A 19,430-nucleotide genomic window follows, 5' to 3' on the forward strand; every position below is an offset into this window, starting at 1 on the left:
TCCTAGTTTCCTACCAAGTTCTGACATTATTTCACCAGTAACTTTAGGATCTAGACATTACAGGAAACCAATTCACCATTTGTGCCCTAGTACCATGGCATGGTTTCAATTTTCCAGGTAACCAACACTTAAATGACTTTTCTGCCCACTCAGGCCACTCTCTACTGAGAAAATGAGCTCTCTACTGAGAAATGAGATGAAAAATGAGTCAGCTAACAGAAGGGAGGTCAATGAGGAGCAATGGGCATGGGAGGACCCTGCCATGATTAATGACACACATCTCTCTTGCCTGGCAGAGTCCAATTTTTCATTCAGCAGTAAGTGACCCCAGCCACTCAGGAATTTAATTGCTTCACTTGCCAACCTGAAATAGATTCATTACTGAAGTTTGGAAAATGAGATAACCTGATGGTGAGACTGTCTTCCCTGCCTGGGGTAGCCAGGGGAGTCAGTGGCATTAAACACCACAGAGGAGGCATGAGACACTTTGGTTGGCTCCCTCCCTCCCTTGTTCTTGTATCTGGCTCTGACTGTGACCTCATCTGGCCCCAGCTATGAGCTGAGATGCTAATGGATGCAGTCCTGTCACTGTATAATCATCCTTCCTTGCCCAGGCTACTGGGCTGACAATGGTCTCTGACTTTGGTCACCATGATCCTTTATACTACAAGAGCGACAAGTAATTTCTTCATTAGCTTCAACATAAAAGTGAAAAGCTCGGAATTTAGCTTTTAGGAAAAAAATAGAAAACCAAACCTGTTGTCATCAAGTTGATTCCAATTCATGGCAATCTCCAGTGTTACTGAATAGAACTGCTGCATGAGATTTTCTTGACTGTAATCTTTATGGAAGTAGATTGCCAGGTCTCTCTTCCACAGTGCCGCTGTGTGGGTTTGAACTGCCAACCTTTAAGTTAGTAGATAAGCACAAACAATTTGCCCCACCCAGGACCTTTTAGCTTTAATGTTGTTGTTGTGTTCCGTTGTTGAGTTGATTCTGATTCATAGTAACCCTGTATGACAGGGTAGGACTGCCCTGTAGGGTTTCCTAGGTTATAATCTTTATGGGAGCAGATCACCAGGCCTTTTCTCCCATGGAGGGGCTGGTGGGTTCCAACTGCCGACCTTTTGTTTAGTATCTGAGTGCTTAACCATTGTGTCACCAGCGTTCCTTTTCAGTTTTTATAGATTTTACCAATTTGCCCTTCAAGGTGATTGTGCCCATTTTTACTTTCATCAGCTGGGTATGGATATACAAGCTCCACATATGCAATATCTTCAAACATTAATGTTTCTGCCAGGCTGACGAGTGTGAAGTAGTCTTTTGTTTTGCTTTAATTGGCCTTTCCCTGATCATAAGTGAAACTGAACGTCTTTTCATACACTGATTGGACATTTTCATTTCCTTTTCCTTGGATTGTTTGCTTATATCACTTGCCCATTTTTTCTATTTTTATAGTCTTTTTCTTGATTGATTTTAGGAATTCTTTGTCTTTTACGGCATAAATCCTTTGCTAGATATTTGCAATATTTCTCCTGGTTTGTTACTTTTCTTTCAACTCTGTGATCTCTTTTATAATACAGAAATTTTAAATTCTGGTGTAGTCTAATTTATCTATCTCTTCCCTTTTGGCTTTTGCCTTTTGTGCCTTGGTTAGGAAGTCCTCCCATGCTCCAAGAGATATTCCCCTATGTTTTCTTCTCATACTTTAAAACTATTGCCAAATATTGCCATTTTTTAATTGAGGTTTTTCACCTATCATTTTTTTTTTAAAATGATGTGATGTAGGAAGTTAATTTTCTCCTCAACTACACAGTCAATTGTGCTAACACCTAGTTATTGGCTAATTCTCTCTCCCCCCGTCCTACCACTACTGTTCACATAACATCTTTATCATATGCTAATTTCCATTTGGAAACCCTGGTGATTAAGTGCTATGGCTGCTAACCAAAAGATTGGTAGCTTAAACCCACCAGGTGCTCCTTGGAAACCCTATGGGGCAGTTCTACTCTGTCCTATAGGGTCGCTATGAGTCGGAATCGACTTGACTGCAACAGGTTTGATTTTTTTTTTTTTAATTTCCATTTATACATTGGTTTGCTCCTGGACTTCATATTTGTTCCATTGATATACTTCTTGATTACTAATTATGATAGCTCTATAATATTTGAAATCTGTAAGGCTAATTCCATGTCTTGTTCTTTTTTTCAAAATTTTCTTGGCTCTTCTTGTGCACATGAATTTCAGAATCAGCATCCATGTTGATGATTTTTTTTCTTCTTTCTGTGTTTCCATCCCTTTCCCAGTCTTAGTTGTTCACTCCTTTCTTTTCTTCTCTGTTTCTCTCTAGTTTTATTTATCTCTTCACCTACTTTGTCGCTTACTTTTCTCTTCTTCCCCCTATTTTCTTTGAGGAGGTGGATAAAAACCTGGAATGTAAATAAGAAAGACCCAGTTTTAATCCGAGTTCTGTCATGACTTGGTTGTTGATCTCCAGCAAATCGTGTCTCCTTTCTTGGCTTCAGTTTATGTTTCTATAAAATGAGGAAGTGGGTAGTTAAATTCTGACACTCCTTCTAACTTCTGCTCTTATGTTTTCACTTAATGACACCTTTTAGTCTGTTTTTCTCTTATTTTCCCATTTTATTTAGCTCCGCTCACGAATTTACGTAAGTCAGAATGAAAACAATCCTTTCTCCTTCTTTCTCCAGCCGTCCACTCCCCACCCCTTGCATACACACATTCAGATCCTGATGGCCAGAAGCTGCAGTTATATGGCCTGAGACCAATATGCTTGGGCTCAATATTCTCCAGCTGCTCCTCAGCAATACAAGGAAAGGGAACATTTGGTGCTGCTGTTGGGAGGCTTTAACTATTCAGGCAGGTTAATCTTCTGGCTCCACTTTCGCTGAGTCTGCTTTGAGAAGCAAAGGGCCTGACAACAATGCTCAGTGGGGTAGGACTAGCTGACCACGTGCTGCCTAGGTAACTACCACCTATGAGCAATGTGGCTTCCACCTTAAAAATTAGCAAATGGCTAGGTTGTATTTGCCTTGTCTAGCTTCTATGTTTGCTCTTGGGTTAATGGTTACACTTAGAGGATTCATGAGGCCACAGATGCTCTTCTGGGTAATTAAATGCTCAGAGAAGGTGAAGCATTAGATCAGATTATCTCAGAGTTCTCAATTGCCTTCTGGGATATGCCAGTAGGCAGTGTTTCCAAATTAATAATAATTTCTCAGTTATTTTTCCAAATGAAAGGAAGTCAAAATAGATGGCTATTTGAAAAACAACATATATTTGGCCTTAAAGGATATTTCATGCTTATTATGGAATATAGATATATTTGCCATCCTGGGAACTTATAGAGCTATAGAAAAATCACCAAACCACACTTGCATCCCCTCTGCCTTTTCCATGTTGTGAGGGGAATACATCACCTCTCAGATAATGGTGCCAAATCATTTTCCCAACATATCTGAATTTTCCCAGAGAAGCTAAGCCCTTGCAAGTAACAAAGAGGAAACAGCATAAAGAGTCGTGATCCTTGTTGTTGTGTTGTTAGGTGCTGTCAAGTCGGTTCCGACTCAGAGCCACCCTATGTTTAATACAATGAAACATTGCTCAGTCCTGCTCCATCCTCACAATCGTTGTTATGCTTGACCCCATTGTTGCAGCAACTGTGTCAATCCATTTCATTGAGGGTCTTCCTCTTTTTTGCTGACCCGCTACTTTTTTTTTCTTTTTTCTACTTTACCAACCGTGATGTCCTTCTCCAGGGGCTGGTCCCTTCTAATAATGTGTACAAAGTATAGGAGATGAAGTCTCACCATCCTTGTTTCTAATGAGCATTCTTGCTGTACTTCTTCAAAGACAGGTTTGTTCATTCTTCTGGCAGTCCATGGTATATTCAATATTCTTTGCCAACACCATGATTCAAAGGCATCAATTCTACTTCGGTCTTCCTTATTCATTGTTCAGCTTTTACATGCATATGAGATGATTGAAAACCCCATAGCTTGAGTCAGGGACACCCTAGTCCTTAAAGTGACATCTTTGGTTTTTAACACTTTAAAGAGGTCTTTTGCAGCAGATTTGCCTAACGCAATGCATTGTTTAATTTCTTGACTGTTGCTTCCGTGGGTGTTGATTGTGAATCCAAGTAAAATGAAATCCTTTACAGTTTCAACATTTTCTCCATTTATCGTGATCTTGGCTTGTTGGTCCAGTTGTGAGGATTTTTGTTTTCTTTATGTTAAGGTGTAATCCACACTGAAAGCTGTGGTCTTTGATCTTCACCAGTAAGTGCTTCAAGTCCTCTTCACTTTGAGAAAGCAAGGTTGTGTTATCTGCATAATGCAGGTTGTTAATGAGTCTTCCTCCAACCCTGATGCTGTGTTCTTCATCTAGTCCAGCTTCTCAGGTTATTTGTTCAGCATACAGATTGGATAAGTATGCTGAAAGGATACAACCCTGACGCACATCCTTGCTGACTTTAAACCACACAATATTCCCTTGTTCTGTTCAAAGAATTGTCCCTTGGTCTAAGTGCAACTTCCTCATGAGCACGATTAAGTGTCCTGGAATTCCCGTTCTTCATAATGTTATCTATAATTCGTTAGGATCCACACAGTCCAAATGCCTTTGCATAGTCAACAAAAGACAGGCACACATCCTTCTGGTATTCTCTGCTTTTAGCCGTGATCCATCTGACATCAGCAGTGTTATCACTTGTTCCACGTCCTCTTCTGAACTCAGCTTGAATTTCTGGCACTTCCCTGTCGGTGTACTGCTGCAGCTGCTTTTCAATGATCTTCAGCAAAATTTTACTTTTCTTTGATATTAATAATATTGTTCTATAATTTCTGCATTTGTTGGATCACTTATCTTTAGAATGAGTACAAATTTGAATCTCTTCCAGTCGGTTGGCCAGGTAGCTGTCTTCCAAATTTCTTGGAATAAACAAGTGAGCACTTCCACTGCTACATCTGTTTGTTGAAAGATCTCAGTTGGTATTCTGTCAATCCCAGGAGCCTTGTGTTTCACCAATGCCTTTAGTGCAGCTTGGACTTCTTCTTTCAGTACCATTGGTTCTTGATCATATGCTACCTTGTGAAATGGTTGAACGTTGACCAATTCTTTTTGATATTCCTTCCATCTTCTTTTGATGCTTCCTGCATTGTTTAATATTTTCCCAGTAGAATCCTTCACTATCGCAACTCAAGACTTGAGTTTTTTCTTCAGTTCCTTCAGCTTAAGAAATGTTGAGCTTGTTCTTCCGTTTTGGTTTTCTATCTCCAGGTCTTTTCACATTTCATTACAATAATTTATTTTGTTTTCTTGAGCCACTCTTTGAAATCTTCTGTTCAGCTCTTTTACTTCTTCAGTTCTTTCATTTGCTTTAGCTACTTTATGTTCAACAGCAAGTTTCAGAATCTCTTCTGATATCTATTTTGAAGTTTTTCCATTTCCTCTAGGTTTTCAAATTTGTTGGAGTATAGTTTTTCATAACACTCTGTTATGATCCTTTTTATTTAATTTGGGTTTGTTGTAATGTTTCCCATTTCATTTCTTATTCGGTTTATTTGCATCCTCTCTTGTTTTTCTTTTGTCATTTTGGCCAGTGGTTTATCAATTTTGTTGATTCTTTCAAAGAACCAACTTTTGGTTTTATTGATTCTTTCTATTATTTTCTTATTCTTTGTTTCATTTATCTCTACTCTGATCTTCATTAAATTTTGTTTCTTCTGGTGGCTGTGGGCTTCTTTTGCTGTTCTCTTTCTATTTGTTCAAGTTGTGTAGCTAATGTTTTGATTTTATCCCTTTTTTTTGTGTGTGTGCATCTATTGCTATAAATTGACCTTTGAGCACTGCTTTTGCTGTGTCTGAAAGGTTTTGGTATGACGTGTTTTCATTCTTGTTTGATTCTAGGAATTTTTTAAGTTCCATCTTTGATTTCTTCTATTACCCAGTGGTTTTTAAGCAGGGTGTTATTTAGTTTCCATGTAATTGTTTTTTTTTTCTTTCTCTTCCTGTTATTAATTTCTTCTTTGATGGTGTTGTGATCAGAGAAGATACTTTGTATTATCTCAATGCTTTGGATTTTGTTGAGGGTTGCCTTGTGGCCTAAGATGTGGTCTATTCTAGAGAATGTTCCATGTGCCTTGGAAAAGAATGTATACTCTGCAGCTGTTGGGTGGAGTGTTGTATGTGTCTATGAGGTTGAGTTGGTTGATCATGGCCTTTAGATATTCTGTATCTTCATTGAGCTTCTTTCTAGATGTTCTGTCCTTTGCCGAGAGTGGTGTGTTAGAGTCTCCTACTATTTTTGTGGAACTGTCAATTTCTCTTTTCAGTCGTGTTAGAATTTGTTTTAAGTATTTTGGAGTCCTGTCATTGGGTGTGTAGATATTTATTATGGTTATGTCTTCATGATAACTCATCCCTTTAATCATTGTATAGTGCACTTCTTTGTCCTTTATGGTGGATTTTGTTTTAAAGTCTATTTTATCTGAGATTAGTGTTGCCACTCCTGCTCTTTTTTAGTAGCTGTTGGATTGATATTTTTTTCGTCCTTTGATTTTTAATAAATTTGTGTCTTAGTTACTAAGGTGTGTCTCTTGTAGACAGCATATTGATGAATCCTGTTTTTTTTAATCCATTCTGTCATGCTTTGTCTCTTTATGGGTGCATTTAGGCGATTTACATTTGGTGTAATTATTGATAGGTGCAAGTTTATTGCTGTTATTTTGTAGTGCTTTTTTTTGTGTGTGTGGCTGGTGTTTTCTTTGCTCCTCTTACTCTCCTGTGCTGAATTTCTTTTTTTGTGTGTATCTTTTCCATTTCTTTTGTTTTCGTAGATTTTGTTTTTACTGAAACTTTATGCTTTTCTTCTTTACTTTGATGAGCGAGTTTATTAACTTTTTTTGTGATTATCTTGAAATTTACCCTTATCTTCCTAAGTTTGAACCAGTCTATTATTACTTGGCATCACCTTGACTTCCTTTCCATTCAAAAGTTCTTTATCTACACCATTTATTCCCTCTTTTATTGTTCTGACATTGTTATCATTTACAGATTAACCTCTCTGGTTCCTCACTGTAAAACTTTTAGTTTTATTAATCCTTGAGAGTTCATTACCTAGGTTGGTATCTGTCTGATGTGGTCTTACGTCCTAGATTCAGGCTGTCATCTGATGTTATTTATTCTCTTACTGAAGGACTCTCTTTAAAAATTCTTGTAAGTTTGGTTTGGTTTTTTACATATTCCCTTAATTCCTGTTTATTTGGAAATGTCCTATTTCAACTATCATATTTGAGTGAGAGTTTTGCAGGATATATTATTCTTGGTTAGTAATTTTTTTTCTTTCAAGGTTTTATATGTGTCATTCCATTGCCTTCTTGCCTGGATGGTTTCTGCTGAACAATTAGAGCTTAGTCTTATTGTTTCCCCCGTATGTAACTTTCCATTTTTCTCAAGCTGCTGTCAGGATTCTTTCTCTGTCTTTGGTTTAATGAGTGTGATTATGATATGCCTTGGTGATATTCTTTTGGGGTCTATTCTATATCATGTTCATTGAGCTTCTTGGATCGTCAGCTTTTCATCTTCTGTGACATTAGGGAAGGCTTCTGTCAGCAATTCTTCAATGATCCTCTCTGTGTTTTTCACTTTCTGCCCCTGTTCTGGAACTCCAATCACTGGCAAATTTTTGCTTTTGATTGTATTCCACATCATTCTCAGTTTTTCCTCATTTTTCTTCATTCTGTTTTCCGACTTTTCCTCAAAGTGGTATCCAAGTATTTGTCTTTAGTTTTGCTAATTCTGTCTTCAATCACTTCAAACCTACCCCTCAAGCCTTCTATGACACTGTCCATTTTTGAAGTCTTGTTGTTTTTCTTTTGAATTTCTAATTGTTGTTTTTGTGTGACTTCTAGTTGTGAATTTATTTTGACATTTTGTTCCTGTATTATTTTTCTGAATTCTTCCATGTTTTTTTCTGTATTTTCCATGAATTTGTCTATTTTTTCCTCATTTTTGTCTGCTTTTTGCTTCAACTCTTGGATAGTTCTGAATATCAGAGATTTGAATTTCCTATCAGGTAGTCCCAATGCCTTTTCTTCTACTGGAAAGTCATCTGGTGTTTTATTTTGGATGCCTACTGGAGCCATCCAGTCCTGTCTTTTGTATGTTTTGATATTATCTGCTGTCTCTGGGACATTCAGTAGTTATTTTCTTCATTTATTGATTGTAGATTTGTTTGTTTCACCCTGCTTTTTTATTTTATGTGGTTATGCCTGAGCAGGCGGGTGTGTGTTCTTTGTTGTTTGCTGGTCTGTTGGCATGATACTTTTCACCTCCTTGTCCAATGGGCAGAGCCAGTTACTCATCTATGTTGCAGCAAGTCCAGTTGAAGATGAGGGGCTGGAATGGTTTTTTTGTGGCACTTACTGGGGCCGGCAAGGGTGGCCAGAGGTTAGTGCAGGGCAGGTTCCAGTAGACCATGCCTGTGCTGCTCGGAGGTACAATGTCCAGCACACAGTGCAGATAGGCAGGAAGGAGGGGGGAGGTTGTGATGTGTGGAGCTAAGTTGGATTGGGAAAAGAGAGAGAGGAGAGAGAAACAGGAGCCAAGGGAAAAGAAAATGCTGAGGGAGACTGCCATTTGAAGTGGAGAGATAAGAAACCGAGAAATGAAGAAAAATAAAAAGGAAAAAAGAAAAATAAGGAATAAATTAAAAAAAAAATGCCCCCAGGGATCCCACCAGCAACTGGGGAAGTGCCTACCAGGCCTTTGGGCACAGCCTATCTAGAAGAGGTGGAGATGGTGCACAGCACCAGGTATTCAGAAGACAGGAAAAGGAGGAAAGTAGAGAGAGATAAGAAACTGAGAAATGAAGAAAAGCAAAAAGGGAAAAAGAGAAAAGAAAAAAATAAAGAAAAAAGAAATGCTCCTGGGATCCCACTGGTGACTGGGGAAGTGGATCCTGGGCCTCGGGGCACAGCCGTCTAGAAGGGGCAGAGATGGCAGACAGCACTAGGAATTCAAGAGACAGAAAAAGAAGGTAAGTAGAGAGAGATGAGAAATTGAGAAAACAAGAAACACAAAAAGAAAAAAAGATAAATCAAACAAACAAAAAGGTCCCAGGGATCCCACCAGCGTGAAGGCACAGACTGAGGAAGCAGTTCCCCAACTGAATGACGTTTCACAGTCTGTCAAGAAGAGCAAAGATGGTATACGGAGTCAGGTGTTTGAGAGAAAGGAAGGGGAGGAGGTGAGAGGCAGGGAAGAAACCAGAATAAGCCAAAGAAAGCAACACTGACAACAAAGAAATGGCACTAAAGGAACCAGCCATTGTGGGTGGGTGAATCCATGTGGCAAGGAGTTGGTGCCTCATAGCCAAGTGACCTCAGGCTGCTGAGTGGAGGCCAAGCAGGGGGAAGAAGGGTGGTGGGTGGGAAAGTGTGTATCACTGGTTACTGGGTACTCTGTTTCCTGCTGGGAGCTCCATGAAGCTGTTTTCCCATACTCCCTGTCTACTGATCTCTGACAGGAGTCCAAGATGGCATATCCGTGCTGTGTTAGCTGATAGGGGACCTCTGCTCCTATCTCTCCTTGCTCTCTGTTCTCTGTCAGTTTCTTATTCCATTCTGTGATTGGTTGAGTTATCTCTGTATTTGACAGTTAGGGTTCCAGGATTGATGTTTGTCTCTGTTTTACTTAGTTTTTCAGGGACAGTGTGGTGCTTCTGTCTATAGCTCCGTGGTGGCTCCAACCTCTCCTGACATCTATTTTGGTCTTTTCTTTCTTTCCTGTCTCTTTAATGGCCTCTTGCTTTCTTCATATATGATGTCCTTCCTCAATTTCTTTGGTCTTCAGTCATTAGTGTTCCATGTGTCAAATCTATTCATGAGATGGTGGGATACACTCAAGGTCATACTTTGGCTCTCATGGGCTTGTTCTAATTTTCATCAACTTCAACTTGCATGAGAGCAACTGATGGTTTGTTCCACAGTTGGCCCCTGACCTTGTTGTGATGGATGATATTGAGTTTTCCATCGTCTCTTTCCACAGATATAGTTGATTTGATTCCTGTATATTCCATTCAGTGAATGTATAGTCGCCATTCATGTTGCTGAACATTCACAATGAGGAAGTCATTGGTCTTGCAAATTTCTATCATGCAATCTCTGGGGTTGTTTCTATCACTAATGCCATATTTTCCAACTGCCAATCCTTCTTCTTTGTTTCCAGCTTTTGCATTCCAATCACCAGTAATTATCAATGCATCTTGATTGCATGTTCGATCAATTTCAGACTGCAGAAGTTGGTAAAAACCTGTAATTTCTTTATCTTTGGCCTTAGTGATTGGTGTGTAAATTTGAATAACTGGCCTTCTTTGTAGGCATATAGATATTATCCTATCACTGACAGTGTTGTACTTCAGGATAGATCTTTAAACGTTCTCTTTGATGATGAATGCAACGCCATAATTCTTCAAGTTGTCATTCCTGGCATAGTAGAAATACTATTTTCTGATTCATGATGGCTACTACTAGTCCATTTTAGCTCACTAATGCCTAGGATATTGATGTTTATGCATTCCGTTTCATTTTTGATGACTTCCAATTTCCCTAGATTCTTACTTCCTACATTCCATGTCCTGATTACTAATGAATATTTACAGCTGTTTCTTCTCATTTTGAGTTGTGCCACCTCAGCAAACGAAGGTCCTGAAAGCTTGACTCCATCCACATCATTGTGGTTAACTCTATTTTGAGGAGGTAGCTGTCCCCCAGTCATATTTTGAGTGTCTTCCAATCTGAGGTGCTCATCTTCTGGCACTATATCAGTGTTCCCCTGCTGTTCATAAGGTTTTCACTGGCCAATTTTTTGCAGGAGTAAACTGCCAGGTACTTCTTCCTAGTCTGTCTTAGTCTGGAAGCTCCCCTGAATCCTGTCCACCATGGGTGACCCTGCTGATATTTGAAATACCAGTAGCAAAGCTTCCAGTATCACAGCAACACACAAACCATCACAGTATGAGAAACTGGCAGAGACGTGGTAGCTGACAGACATGTGGTGACCCCTTAGAAATGGTAATTCCATGTTTTAGGAACAGAATCAATGATTTGAAGCTTACTCTTTCAGAAATGAGGGCCTCTAGGAAATACTTTTTCTCCATTCACTATCAGTTGCTGGCAAGTCGACTCTGACTCACAGTGACTCCGTATGTGTCAGAGTAGAACTGTGCTCCATTTACCAATGACTGACTTTTTTTTGGAAGTAGATCACCAGGGCTTTCTTCCAAGACATCTCTGGGTGGATTCAAACTTCTAATCTTTTAGTTAGCAGTTAAGCCTGTTAACCATTTGTACCACCCAGGGACTCCCTATTTCTGAAAAAAGAAAAGTTCAGGCTTAATACCAAAGGGTAAGCCATCACTTCCAAAGACACATTTATATTTTCTGCTTGTAGGGAAGGGTCATTGTATGCTAAAAAACAAACAAACAAAAAAACAAACCAGTTGTCGATGAGTCATTATGTTGATTCCAATTCATGGCAACTCCATGTGTTTCAGAGTAGAACTACTACATACGGTTTTCAAGGCTGTGTGATCTTTCAGAAACAGATCACCAGGCCTTTCTTCTGAGGTGTCCCTGCGCACTCAAACTGGTGAGTAGCTCAGTGCTTAGCCATTCGCATTACTCAGGGACTTGCACTCTAAAAATAGTTCCTCTGGTTTGTTCCTTTTTTTTTTTTTTTTAGATTGTGCTTTAGGTGAAAGTTTACAGCTTAAGTTAATTTCTCGTTCAAAAATTTATACACATATTATTCTGTGACATTGTTTGCAATCCCCACAACGTGACACCACATTCCCCTTTCCACCCTGGTTCGCTGTTTCCATTCAACCGGTTCCTGTCCCTCTCTGCCTTCTCATTCTGGTTTGTTTCTTAGCTTAAAAACTGAAATCAAACCCATTGCCAATGAGTTGATTTCGACTCATAGTGACCCTATGGGATATGGGATACATTTATGTGATTTCAAGGCAGGGATTCATAATTTGAATGCCTTTTTAGGGATAGGAAGGAAATAGGAATTAATGAAGGGAGCAGGGCGCAGCTCAGTGAGTTTAATAACTCCTTTCTTCAGCAGGATGGAGGCAGCAAGGAGTGGTGGGAGTTGTGGTAAACTAGAGAGGTCATGTTCCTTCCAAATGGAGCCCAACTGCTATTCAATTCCTTTTTTAAAAATAATTTTTATTGTGCTTTAAGTGAAAGTTTACAAATCAAGTCACTCTCTCACACAAAAACCCATATACACCTTGCTACACACTCCCAATTACTCTTCCCCTAATAAGACAGCCTGCTCTCTCCCTCCACTCTCTCTTTTCGTGTCCTTTTCACCAGCTTCTAAGCCCCTCCACCCTTTCATCTCCTGTCCAGGCAGGAGATGCCAACATAGTCTCAAGTGTCCACCTGATCCAAGAAGCTCACTCCTCACCAGCATCCCTCTCCAACCCATTGTCCAGTCCAATCCATGTCTGAAGAGTTGGCTTTGGGAATGGTTCCTGTCCTGGGCCAACAGAAGGTCTGGGGGCCGTGACCACTGGGGTCCTTCCAGTCTCAGTCAGACCATTAAACTGGTCTTATGAGAATTTGGGGTCTGCATCCCACTGCTCTCCTGCTCCCTCAGGGGTTCTCTGTTATGTTCCCTGTCAGGGCAGTCATCGGTTGTAGCCGGGCACCATCTAGTTCCTCTGGTCTCAGGATGATGTAGTCGCTGGTTCATGTGGCCCTTTCTGTCTCTTGGGCTCGTAATCACCTTGTGTCCTTGGTGTTCTTCATTCTCCTTTGATCCAGGTGGGTGAGATCAGTTGATGCATCTTAGATTGGTGCTTGCTAGCGTTTAAGACCCCAGATGCCACTCTTCAAAGTGGGATGCAGAATGTTTTGTTAGTAGATTTAATTATGCCAATTGACTTAGATGTCCCCTGAAACCATGGTCCCCAGACCCCTGCCCCTGCTGTACTGGCCTTCAAAGCATTCAGTTTATTCAGGAAACTTCTTTGCTTTTGTTTTAGTCGAACTGTGCTGATCTCCCCTGTATTGTGTGCTGTCTTTCCCTTCATCTAAAGTAGCTCTTATCTACTATCTAATTAGTGAATACCCCTCTCCCACCTTCCTCCCTCCCCCCTCTCGTAACCACAAAAGAATGTTTTCTTCTTAGTTTAAACTATTTCTCAAGTTCTTATAATAGTGGTCTTATACAATATTTGTCCTTTTACAACTCACTAATTTCACTCAGCATTATGCCTTCCAGGTTCCTCCATGTTATGAAATATTTCACAGATTCCTCACTGTTCTTTATCGATGTGTAGTATTCCATTGTGTGAATATACCATAATTTATTTATCCATTCATCCATTGATAGGCACCTTGGTTGCTTCCATCTTTTTGCTATTGTAAACAGTGCTGCAATAAACATGGGTGGGCATATATCTGTTTGTGTAAAGGCTGTGATTTCTCTAGGATATATTCCGAGGAGTGGGATTGCTGGATCGTATGGTAGTTCTATTTCTAACTTTTTAAGGAAGCACCAAATTGATTTCCAAAGTGGTTGTACCATTTGACATTCCGACCAGCAGTGTAGAAGTGTTCCAATCTCTCCACAGCCTCTCCAACATTTATTATTTTGTGTTTTTTGTATTAATGTCAGCCTTGTTGGAGTGAGATGAAATCTCATTGTAGTTTTGATCTGCATTTCTCTAATGGCTAATGATGGTGAACATTTCCTCATATGTCTGTTAGCTGCCTGAATGTCTTCTTTAGTGAGGTGTCTATTCATATCTTTTGCCCATTTTTTAACTGGGTTACTTGTCTTTTTGCAGTTGAGTTTTCACAGTGGCATGTAGATTTTAGAGATCAGGCGCTGATCAGAAATGTCTTAGCTAAAAACTTTTTCCCAGCCTGTAGGTAGTCTTTTTACTCTTTTGGTGAAGTCTTTGGATGAGCATAGGTGTTTGATTTTTAGGAGCTCCCAGTTATCTAGTTTTTCTTCTGCATTCTTTATAATGTTTTCTATAGGGTTTATCCTGTTTATGCCATATATTAGGGCTCCTAACGTTGTGCCTATTTTTTCTTCCATGATCTTTATTGTTTTAGATTTTATATTTAGGTCTTTGATCCATTTTGAGTTAGTTTTTGTGCATGGAGTGAGGTATGGGTCTTGTTTCATTTTTTTGCAGATGGATATCCAGTTATGCCAGCACCATTTGTTAAAAACACTCTCTTTTTCCCATTTAACTGTTTTCGGGCCTTTGTAAAATATCAATTGCTCATATGTGGATGGATTTGTGTCTGGATTTTCAATTGTGTTCCATTGGTCCATGTATCTGTTGTTGTACCAGGCTATTTTGACTACTGTGGTGGTATAATAGGTTCTAAAATTAGGTAAAGTAAGGCCTCCCACTTTGTTCTTCTTTTTCAGTAATGCCTTATTTATCCAGGACCTCTTTCCCTTCCATATGAAATTGGTGATTTGTTTCTCCATCTCATTAAAGAACGTCCTTGGGATTTGGATCAAAATTGCATTAAATGTATAGATTGCTTTTGGTAGAATAGACATTTTTATAATGTTAAGTCTTCCTATCCATGAGCAAGGTATGTTCTTCCACTTACGTAAGTCTCTTTTGGTTTCTTGCAGGAGTGTACTGTAGTTTTCTTTGTATAAATCTTTTACGTCTCTGGTAGGGTTTATTTCTAAGTATTTTCACTTCTTGGGGGCTACTGTAAATGACATTGATTTGGTGATTTCCTCTTCGATGTTCTTTTTGTTGGTGTAGAGGAATCCAACTGATTTTTGTATGTTTATCTTGTATCCCGATACTCTGCTGAACTCTTCTATTAGTTTCAGTAGTTTTCTTGAGGATTCCTTAGGGTTTTCTGTGTATAAGATCATTGGGTACATGAATATTTAATATGGTTATATCTTCTTGGTGTATTGTCCCTTTAATCATTATATAGTGTCCTTCCTTATCCTTTCTGATGGATTTAACTTTAAAGTTTATTTTGTCAGAAATTAATATTGCCACTCCTGCTCTTTTTTGATTGTTGTTTGCTTGATACATTTTTTTCCATCCTTTGAGTTTTAGTTTGTGTCTCTAAGTCTAAGGTGTGTCTCTTGTAGGCAACATATAGACGGATCTTGTTTTTTTATCCATTCTGCCACTCTCTGTCTCTTTATTGGTTCATTTACTCCATTTATATTTAGGGTAGTTATGGATAGGTATGAATTTAGTGCTATCATTTCGATGTCTTTTTTTGTGTGTTGACAGCTTATTTTTCCCACTTGATTTTATGTGCTGAGCAGAATTTCTTTACATATTGTCCTTTCCTCTTATTTGTTGTTGTTGATTTTGTTTCTGCTGAGTCTGTATTTTTCCCTTGTATTTTATTTTGATTAGTAGGATAGTTTGTCTCCTTTGTGGTTACCTTATTATTTACCCTTATTTTTCTAAATTTATAACTAACTTTTATTTCTTTATATTGCCGTATCTTCCTCTCCATATGGAAGGTGTATGATTACCTTTCTTAGTCCCTCTTTATTACTTTAATGTTGTCTTCTTTTATATAATAACTTTGCTGTTACCCTGTTTTGGGCTTTTTAAAATTTTTTTTATTTTCCTTTATGGGTTGACTTCTGGTTGCTCTGCCCGGTGTTCTAGGCTTGGGTCGATACCTGATATTATCGATTTTCTAACCAAAGAACTCCCTTTAGTATTTCTTGTAGTTTTGGTTTGGTTTTTACGAATTCCCTCAACTTGTGTTTATCTGGAAATGTCTTAATTTCACCTTCATGACTCGAAGGCAGTGGTTTTGGTTTTATTTAAGAGACAGCTTTGATGGATATATGATTCTTGGCAGGCAATTTTTTAAATACGTCATCCCATTGCCTTCTTGCCTGCATGGTTTCTGCTGAGTAGTCTGAGCTTATTCTTATTGGCTCTCCCTTGTAGGTGACTTTTCTTTTATCCCTCGCTGCTCTTATAATTGTCTCTTTATCTTTGGTTTTGGCAAGCTTGATTATAATATGTCTTGGTGACTTTCTTTTAAGATCTACCTTATGTGGAGTTCGATGAGCATCTTGGATAGATATCTTCTCATCTTTCACAATATCAGGGAAGTTTTTTGCCAACAAATCCTCAACAATTTTCCCTGTATATTGTGTTATCTGTCCCTGTTCTGGTACTCCGATCACTCATAGGTTATTTCTCTTGATAGAGTCCCACATGATCTTAAGGTTTCTTCATTTTTTAAAATTCTTTTATCTGATTTTTGTTCAAATATGTTAGTGCCAGTGATTTATCTTTCAGTTCAGAAATTCTAGCTTCTACTTGCTCAATTCTGCTCCTCTGACTTTCTATTGAGTTATCTAATTCTGTAGTTTTATTGTTAATCTTCTGAATTGCTGATTGCTGTCTGTCTATGGATTTTTCCAGCTTATTAAGCTTTTCATTATGTTCCTGAATAATCTTTCTGATTTCTTCCGTTGCTTTATCTGTGTGTTCCTTGGCTTGTCCTGCATATTGCCTCATTTCCTTCCTGATGTCTTGAAGGGTTCTGTATATTAAACTTTTGTATTCTGCATCTGGTAATTCCAGGAATGCACTTTCATCTAAAAGATCCCTGGATTCTTTGTTTTGAGAGCCTGTTGAGGTGATCATGGCCTGTTTCTTTATGTGACTTGATATTGACTGTTGTCTCCGAGCCATCTATAAGTTATTATATTAGTTTATGCTCGCTTACTGTGTCATAGCTGCTTGCTTTGTTTTGTTTTGGTATACCCCTATGGGTTGCTTGAGTGAACTAGCTTGATTATTTTCGCCTTTGGAGCTCTGGTGTCCTGTTCCCAGCTGGCTAGAGCTATTATCAGGTGTATCAGTCTAGGAGTCCATTCAGTTTTCTTGTATGAATTCAGCTCAGGTTTCCAGGTAGCTGATCATCAAGTGTGTGGTACAGGCTCTGTCCTGCAGCCTTAGAGGGTCAGGGGTGATTGGCATATATACCTGTATCTGATTGCAGCAGGGGGTCACGCTCTGAACAAGGCAAGGGGCTGAGAACCGACCCCCAAGTGTCTCTGAGGAAAACGCGTCTCTGTTCCCTAGAGCGTGCTGGTGGGTGGGCTCTGCAGAGGGACCATGGGCACCCAAAGTTTTTATTGTAAGGGCTGGGAGGTACCAGTTATCCCTGGACCCCTGTCGCAGGTGGCTGGGCAACCCAAGTGGAGCCACCAGTCCTTAGGTCCCTGTTGTGGGTAGGTGAGGACCGTGTTTAATAGGCAAAGCAATGTCAAACGTCAAACACCCACTTCCCCACTGCACAGCTGAAATGGTTGGAGTTTGCCAACAAGGGCCTATTCTCCCAAAATAGGCCCACACAGGTCCATGCAGAAGGGAAAGGTGCTCAAGGTCCACGGACGGTTTAAGCCTGGACCAGGAGCCGCTTCTTTCCTGAGCTCCCCCAGTTAACGGAGCTAGCAAATTATCTTTTCCCCCTAGTTGCAAATTTTTTCCTTCCCCAAGGCCGGGAGGACGGCTCCAGGTGCTCACCAGGGTCTATCTCAGGCCTAGGGATTCAGCCGCTGAAGCTGGCTTGGGTGAGGGGGGCATGGTAAAATATATGCAAATACTTAGCTTTTGCCCATAGTGCCCTTCTGCTCAGCTTCCGGAGGTGTGAGTGGGCTGTGTGGCTGGCTGCTTCTCCCTGAGGAAACTGAGGCCGAAGGCTAGGACCAGCCTGCAGTGCCGCTGCTGCCTCTCCAGGACTGGTGCCTGAGGGCTCCCCGTGATTCCAGTCTGGTAACTCCTCTCCAGTTCTGAATGGTCTCTTCCGTCCCCTGCCCCTCATTTCGTTGTCTAAGCTTGCCTTTGATGCTCAGGGCTCCCAGCTTGTCACAAATATGCTTGTTTCACTTGTTTTTTTGGGTCCTTGTTATAAAGAGGACTCGATGGAAGCGTCTGTCTATTCCGCCATCTTGGCTGCTATTCAATTCTAATCAATTATTGCCAGAAAAAATGTACGTTCATTGTTGACAGATTATTTCTCAAGAGAAATGAGAAATGTGCAATTTTAAAATCTCTTAATTTTTAAATGTTGACTAGGAATTCAAATTCAAAACCCTGCCCATGCCAACTCTACATCACACAAAACATGTCTCTGGGTAACTCTGATTTATGGCCTCCAAAACTCTGTGATCAGTGTTTTCAGACATGCCAGGCCCATTGTTGCCAACTATTTTATGTGATTCACTCTGTAGTCATCTGATCTGATTATTAACTATTTATGCCCAAAAGGATGGCTTCCAGTAGAACTTGAGGCAATATTACAAATATATGACAATGCGAGGAATTTACTTTTGGGGGGTTTGGAGTTTTGAGGGTAGGGAGGAAACTCTTAGGGCTTAGTCTTCTTTTAGGTCAGGGGACGATTTTGGCTGTGTTGAGGTAATAGGACAAAGTCTAAGGAAAAGGCAGAAAGAATTAACTGTTCAGAACTCATTTTGGTCTCAGTTTTGAGTAAAAGATGTGAAGGGACCCTAAGTTTAACCATTTCTTGTGGTAGAGAATTAGTGGTTTTGGCCTTAAACATCTTCTCTGCCTGCTCTATTGTTTCAGGGCTGTGGCTTTCAGATGACAAACACGTGGAAGCATGTTTAAATGCAGAATTCCAAGATTATCTCTCCTATAATACAATGCAGTGTGTGTGCAGGAATCCGTCTAGGTCACCAACAGGTCAAATGGTGCTGAAGGGTCAAGTAAAACAAGAAGAGAGAATGGATTGTTAGGTTTGACAACATGGAGGTCTTTGGTGTCTTGAGAAGAATACTTTCATGGAGTTGAGGGAAGGATAGGAGGGAGTGTTTGTGTTACAGGAACGGAACAAAGCTTGGAGTATTCCATGCTTTTAGAACAAGCAGAAGCAAGCCTTCTCTGTGTTGGGGAGAAACATTACCTTATTCCTCAAGATTGCTTGTTGTGACCTGAGAAACAGCCCAGGTAAAGGGCAGTCAGGACCTTGAGCTCATGGAATACCTAGCAAGGATATACAGGGACATTCAGGGCCCAGGGCTGACTACCTTTCCAAAAGAAGACTATTCTTAAATGATTATAGTGATAGAGAATGTGTATTGATCATCCACCAGGTAGTAGGCCTGATGTAGCCTCATTTAATCTCCACAGCCTCCCAATAAAGAAAATATTTACTGGTTCATATAGAATAAGTAATTACATTACTAAACAGTAAGTGATGGGACTGAAATTCAAACTTTGGCCTGGTTGATTCCAAAGTCAATCCTCTTTATGCCTCCTCATGGTGCCTGCCAGTATTAAATCACTAGTGTTGCATGAAGTACACAGATAAGAGAATCCTGGA

Source organism: Elephas maximus, chromosome 4 (assembly GCF_024166365.1).
Source record: "Elephas maximus indicus isolate mEleMax1 chromosome 4, mEleMax1 primary haplotype, whole genome shotgun sequence".
NCBI classification, from domain to species: domain Eukaryota; kingdom Metazoa; phylum Chordata; class Mammalia; order Proboscidea; family Elephantidae; genus Elephas; species Elephas maximus.